This window comes from Triticum aestivum, chromosome 1B (genome assembly GCF_018294505.1).
Source record: "Triticum aestivum cultivar Chinese Spring chromosome 1B, IWGSC CS RefSeq v2.1, whole genome shotgun sequence".
In the NCBI taxonomy this organism is placed as follows: Eukaryota; Viridiplantae; Streptophyta; class Magnoliopsida; order Poales; family Poaceae; genus Triticum; species Triticum aestivum.
The window spans coordinates 47,196,272-47,201,834 of NC_057795.1; the positions used below are offsets into that span (position 1 = coordinate 47,196,272).

Sequence of the window (5,563 nt, forward strand, 5' to 3'; positions counted from 1 at the left end):
CCTCGTGTTGCATTTCCTTTTTAATTTTTTTGCGCCGCTTGCAAAACAAAACGCACGTGTAAGTAATATATTTACCGTGTTTTATTATTTTGCACGAGTGCGGTAAGTTATAGCTGGGTGATCACGATTCACGAGTCTAGCAGCGGCGTTGTGGTGCGGCAAGCGTGCACTGGTGCGGTTGAGAGGGAGGGGTGGAAACCGCGTTAAACTCGTCTCCATAGTTGAGAGGGAGCGGCCAAAGCAATGTACAATCGTCTTTGTAGTGGAGCTGGGAGGGGCAAGGATAAGGGACGAAGACGGGGGTAACATGTCGGATGCGATCATACCAGCACTAAAGCACGGGATCCCATCAGAACTCTGAAGTTAAGCGTGCTTGGGCGAGAGTAGTACTAGGATGGGTTTCCTCCTGGGAAGTCCTCGTGTTGCATTCCCTTTTTATTTTTTTTGTGCCACTTGTAAAACAAAACGCACGTGTAAGTAATATATTTACCGTGTTTTATTATTTTGCACGAGTGCGGTAAGTTATAGCTGGGTGCTCACGATTCACGAGTCTAGCGGCGGCGTTGTGGCGCGGCAAGCGTGCATTGGTGCGGTTGAGAGGGAGGGGTGGAAACCGCGTTAAACTCGGCTCCATAGTTGAGAGGGAGCGGCCAAAGCAATGTACAATCGTCTTTGTAGTGGAGTTGGGAGGGAAAAGGATAAGGGACGAAGACGGGGGTAATATGTCGGATGCGATCATACTAGCACTAAAGCACCGGATCCCATCAGAACTCCGAAGTTAAGCGTGCTTGGACGAGAGTAGTACTAGGGTGGGTGACCTCCTGGGAAGTCCTCGTGTTGCATTCCCTTTTTAATTTTTTTTGCGCCGCTTGCAAAACAAAACGCACGTGTAAGTAATATATTTACCGTGTTTTATTATTTTGCACGAGTGCGGTAAGTTATAGCTGGGTGCTCACGATTCACGAGTCTAGCGGCGGCGTTGTGGCGCGGCAAGCGTGCACTGGTGCGGTTGAGAGGGAGGGGTGGAAACCGCGTTAAACTCGTCTCCGTAGTTGAGAGGGAGCGGCCAAAGCAATGTACAATCGTCTTTGTAGTGGAGCTGGGAGGGGCAAGGATAAGGGACGAAGACGGGGGTAACATGTCGGATGCGATCATACCAGCACTAAAGCACCGGATCCCATCAGAACTCTGAAGTTAAGCGTGCTTGGGCGAGAGTAGTACTAGGATGGATGTCCTCCTGGGAAGTCCTCGTGTTGCATTCCCTTTTTAATTTTTTTTGCGCCGCTTGCAAAACAAAACACACGTGTAAGTAATATATTGACCGTGTTTTATTATTTTGCACGAGTGGGGTAAGTTATAGCTGGGTGCTCACGATTCACGAGTCTAGCGGCGGCGTTGTGGCGCGGCAAGCGTGCACTGGTGCGGTTGAGAGGGAGGGGTGGAAACCGCGTTAAACTCGTCTCCGTAGTTGAGAGGGAGCGGCCAAAGAAATGTATAATCGTCTTTGTAGTGGAGCTGGGAGGGGCAAGGATAAGGGACGTAGACGGGGGTAACATGTTGTATGCGATCATACAAGCACTAAACCATCGGATCCCATCAGAACTCCAAAGTTAAGCGTGCTTGGGCGAGAGTTGTACTAGGATGGGTGACCTCCTGGGAAGTCCTCGTGTTGCATTCCCTTTTTAATTTTTTTTGCGCTGCTTGCAAAAAAAAACGCACGTGTAAGTAATATATTTACCGTGTTTTATTATTTTGCACGAGTGCGGTAAGTTATAGCTGGGTGCTCACGATTCACGAGTCTAGCGGCGGCGTTGTGGCGCGGCAAGCGTGCACTGGTGCGGTTGAGAGGGAGGGGTGGAAACCGTGTTAAACTCATCTCCGTAGTTGAGAGGGAGCGGCCAAAGCAATGTACAATCGTCTTTGGAGTGGAGCTGGGAGGGGCAAGGATAAGGGACGAATACGGGGGTAACATGTCGGATGCGATCATACCAGCACTAAAGCACTGGATCCCATCAGAACTCCGAAGTTAAGCGTGCTTGGGCGAGAGTAGTACTAGGATGGGTGTCCTCCTGGGAATTCCTCGTGTTGCATTCCCTTTTTAATTTTTTTTGCGCCGCTTGCAAAACAAAACACACGTGTAAGTAATATATTTACCGTGTTTTATTATTTTGCACGAGTGCGGTAAGTTATAGCTGGGTGCTCACGATTCACGAGTCTAGCGGCGGCGTTGTGGCGCGGCAAGCGTGCACTGGTGCGGTTGAGAGGGAGGGGTGGAAACCGCGTTAAACTCGTCTCCGTAGTTGAGAGGGAGCGGCCAAAGCAATGTACAATCGTCTTCGTAGTGGAGCTGGGAGGGGCAAGGATAAGGGACGAAGACGGGGGTAACATGTCGGATGCGATCATACCAGCACTAAAGCACTGGATCCCATCAGAACTCCGAAGTTAAGCGTGCTTGGGCGAGAGTAGTACTAGGATGGGTGTCCTCCTGGGAAGTCCTCGTGTTGCATTCCATTTTTAATTTTTTTTGCGCCGCTTGCAAAACAAAACACACGTGTAAGTAATATATTTACCGTGTTTTATTATTTTGCACGAGTGCGGTAAGTTATAGCTGGGTGCTCACGATTCACGAGTCTAGCGGCGGCGTTGTGGCGCGGCAAGCGTGCACTGGTGCGGTTGAGAGGGAGGGGTGGAAACCGCGTTAAAATCGGCTCCGTAGTTGAGAGGGAGCGGCCAAAGCAATGTACAATCGTCTTTGTAGTGGAGCTGGGAGGGGCAAGGATAAGGGACGTAGACGGGGCTAACATGTTGGATGCGATCATACCAGCACTAAACCATCGGATCCCATCAGAACTCCAAAGTTAAGCGTGCTTGGGCGAGAGTAGTACTAGGATGGGTGACCTCCTGGGAAGTTCTCGTGTTGCATTCCCTTTTTAATTATTTTTGCGCCGCTTGCAAAACAAAACGCACGTGTAAGTAATATATTTACCGTGTTTTATTATTTTGCACGAGTGCGGTAAGTTATAGCTGGGTGCTCATGATTCACGAGTCTAGCGGCGGCGTTGTGGCGCGGCAAGCGTGCACTGGTGCGGTTGAGAGGGAGGGGTGGAAACCGCGTTAAACTCGTCTCCGTAGTTGAGAGGGAGCGGCCAAAGCAATGTACAATCGTCTTTGTAGTGGAGCTGGGAGGGGCAAGGGTAAGGTACGTAGACGGGGGTAACATGTTGGATGCGATCGTACCAGCACTAAACCATCGGATCCCATCAGAACTCCAAAATTAAGCGTGCTTGGGCGAGAGTAGTACTAGGATGGGTGACCTCTTGGGATGTCCTCGTGTTGCATTCCCTTTTTAATTTTTTTTGCGCCGCTTGCAAAACAAAACGCACGTGTAAGTAATATATTTACCGTGTTTTATTATTTTGCACGAGTGCGGTAAGTTATAGCTGGGTGCTCATGATTCACGAGTCTAGCGGCGGCGTTGTGGCGCGGCAAGCGTGCACTGGTGCGGTTGAGAGGGAGGGTTGGAAACCATGTTAAACTTGGCTCCGTAGTTGAGAGGGAGCGGCCAAAGCAATGTACAATCGTCTTTGTAGTGGAGCTAGGAGGGGAAAGGATAAGGGACGAAGACGGGGGTAACATGTCGGATGCGATCATACCAGCACTAAAGCACTGGATCCCATCAGAACTTCGAAGTTAAGCGTGCTTGGGTGAGAGTAGTACTAGGATGGGTGACCTCCTGGGAAGTCCTCGTGTTGCATTCCCTTTTTAATTTTTTTTGCGCCGCTTGCAAAACAAAACGCACGTGTAAGTAATATATTTACCGTGTTTTATTATTTTGCACGAGTGCGGTAAGTTATAGCTGGGTGCTCATGATTCACGAGTCTAGCGGCGGCGTTGTGGCGCGGCAAGAGGGGTGGAAACCGCGTTAAACTCATCTCCGTAGTTGAGAGGGAGCGGCCAAAGCAATGTACAATCGTCTTTGTAGTGGAGGTGGGAGGGGAAAGGATAAGGGACGAAGACGGGGGTAACATGTCGGATGCGATCATACCAGCACTAAAGCACCGGATCCCATCAGAACTCTGAAGTTAAGCGTGCTTGGGCGAGAGTAGTACTAGGATGGGTGTCCTCCTGGGAAGTCCTCGTGTTGCATTCCCTTTTTAATTTTTTTTGCGCCGCTTGCAAAACAAAACACACGTGTAAGTAATATATTTACCGTGTTTTATTATTTTGCACGAGTGTGGTAAGTTATAGCTGGGTGCTCACGATTCACGAGTCTAGCGGCGGCGTTGTGGCGCGGCAAGCGTGCACTGGTGCGGTTGAGAGGGAGGGGTGGAAACCGCGTTAAACTCGTCTCCGTAGTTGAGAGGGAGCGGCCAAAGAAATGTACAATCGTCTTTGTAGTGGAGCTGGGAGGGGCAAGGATAAGGGACGTAGACGGGGGTAACATGTTGTATGCGATCGTACAAGCACTAAACCATCGGATCCCATCAGAACTCCAAAGTTAAGCGTGCTTGGGCGAGAGTAGTACTAGGATGGGTGACCTCCTGGGAAGTCCTCGTGTTGCATTCCCTTTTCAATTTTTTTTGCGCTGCTTGCAAAAAAAACGCACGTGTAAGTAATATATTTACCGTGTTTTATTATTTTGCACGAGTGCGGTAAGTTATAGCTGGGTGCTCACGATTCACGAGTCTAGCGGCGGCGTTGTGGCGCGGCAAGCGTGCACTGGTGCGGTTGAGAGGGAGGGGTGGAAACCGCGTTAAACTCGTCTCCGTAGTTGAGAGGGAGTGGCCAAAGCAATGTACAATCGTGTTTGTAGTGGAGCTGGGAGGGGCAAGGATAAGGGACGAAGACGGGGGTAACATGTCGGATGCGATCATACCAGCACTAAAGCATCGGATCCCATCAGAACTGCGAAGTTATGCGTGCTTGGGCGAGAGTAGTACTAGGATGGGTGTCCTCCTGGGAAGTCCTCGTGTTGCATTCCCTTTTTAATTTTTTTTGCGCCGCTTGCAAAACAAAACACACGTGTAAGTAATATATTTACCGTGTTTTATTATTTTGCACGAGTGCGGTAAGTTATAGCTGGGTGCTCACGATTCACGAGTCTAGCGGCGGCGTTGTGGCGCGGCAAGCGTGCACTGGTGCGGTTGAGAGGGAGGGGTGGAAACCGCGTTAAACTCGGCTCCGTAGTTGAGAGGGAGCGGCCAAAGCAATGTACAATCGTCTTTGTAGTGGAGCTGGGAGGGGCAAGGATAAGGGACGTAGACGGGGCTAACATGTTGGATGCGATCATACCAGCACTAAACCATCGGATCCCATCAGAGCTCCAAAGTTAAGCGTGCTTGGGCGAGAGTAGTACTAGGATGGGTGACCTGCTGGGAAGTTCTCGTGTTGCATTCCCTTTTTAATTATTTTTGCGCCGCTTGCAAAACAAAACGCACGTGTAAGTAATATATTTACCGTGTTTTATTATTTTGCACGAGTGCGGTAAGTTATAGCTGGGTGCTCATGATTCACGAGTCTAGCGGCGGCGTTGTGGCGCGGCAAGCGTGCACTGGTGCGGTTG

The 5,563-nt window shown here is 50.0% G+C and overlaps 13 non-coding genes across 13 annotated transcripts; all 13 read left to right on the forward strand.

Moving 5' to 3' along the window:
* Positions 1-312: 312 nt before the first annotated feature.
* On the forward strand, positions 313-431 carry LOC123154290 (5S ribosomal RNA). Its single transcript, XR_006476763.1, has one exon. It is a non-coding gene; the product is annotated as a 5S ribosomal RNA (ribosomal RNA).
* A 296-nt stretch (positions 432-727) lies between these two features.
* On the forward strand, positions 728-846 carry LOC123153008 (5S ribosomal RNA). The gene has a single exon (XR_006476355.1). It is a non-coding gene; the product is annotated as a 5S ribosomal RNA (ribosomal RNA).
* A 297-nt stretch (positions 847-1,143) lies between these two features.
* Positions 1,144-1,262, forward strand: LOC123153626 (5S ribosomal RNA). Its single transcript, XR_006476549.1, has one exon. It is a non-coding gene; the product is annotated as a 5S ribosomal RNA (ribosomal RNA).
* Positions 1,263-1,559: 297 nt separating this feature from the next.
* On the forward strand, positions 1,560-1,678 carry LOC123155015 (5S ribosomal RNA). Its single transcript, XR_006477162.1, has one exon. It is a non-coding gene; the product is annotated as a 5S ribosomal RNA (ribosomal RNA).
* A 297-nt stretch (positions 1,679-1,975) lies between these two features.
* LOC123152795 (5S ribosomal RNA) lies at positions 1,976-2,094 on the forward strand. Its single transcript, XR_006476326.1, has one exon. It is a non-coding gene; the product is annotated as a 5S ribosomal RNA (ribosomal RNA).
* A 297-nt stretch (positions 2,095-2,391) lies between these two features.
* Positions 2,392-2,510, forward strand: LOC123151971 (5S ribosomal RNA). The gene has a single exon (XR_006475964.1). It is a non-coding gene; the product is annotated as a 5S ribosomal RNA (ribosomal RNA).
* Positions 2,511-2,807: 297 nt separating this feature from the next.
* On the forward strand, positions 2,808-2,926 carry LOC123153565 (5S ribosomal RNA). Its single transcript, XR_006476535.1, has one exon. It is a non-coding gene; the product is annotated as a 5S ribosomal RNA (ribosomal RNA).
* A 297-nt stretch (positions 2,927-3,223) lies between these two features.
* Positions 3,224-3,342, forward strand: LOC123155319 (5S ribosomal RNA). Its single transcript, XR_006477339.1, has one exon. It is a non-coding gene; the product is annotated as a 5S ribosomal RNA (ribosomal RNA).
* A 297-nt stretch (positions 3,343-3,639) lies between these two features.
* On the forward strand, positions 3,640-3,758 carry LOC123153901 (5S ribosomal RNA). Its single transcript, XR_006476589.1, has one exon. It is a non-coding gene; the product is annotated as a 5S ribosomal RNA (ribosomal RNA).
* A 273-nt stretch (positions 3,759-4,031) lies between these two features.
* Positions 4,032-4,150, forward strand: LOC123152896 (5S ribosomal RNA). The gene has a single exon (XR_006476339.1). It is a non-coding gene; the product is annotated as a 5S ribosomal RNA (ribosomal RNA).
* Positions 4,151-4,447: 297 nt separating this feature from the next.
* On the forward strand, positions 4,448-4,566 carry LOC123155065 (5S ribosomal RNA). The gene has a single exon (XR_006477201.1). It is a non-coding gene; the product is annotated as a 5S ribosomal RNA (ribosomal RNA).
* Positions 4,567-4,862: 296 nt separating this feature from the next.
* Positions 4,863-4,981, forward strand: LOC123155043 (5S ribosomal RNA). The gene has a single exon (XR_006477180.1). It is a non-coding gene; the product is annotated as a 5S ribosomal RNA (ribosomal RNA).
* A 297-nt stretch (positions 4,982-5,278) lies between these two features.
* Positions 5,279-5,397, forward strand: LOC123154640 (5S ribosomal RNA). Its single transcript, XR_006476961.1, has one exon. It is a non-coding gene; the product is annotated as a 5S ribosomal RNA (ribosomal RNA).
* Positions 5,398-5,563: the final 166 nt, after the last annotated feature.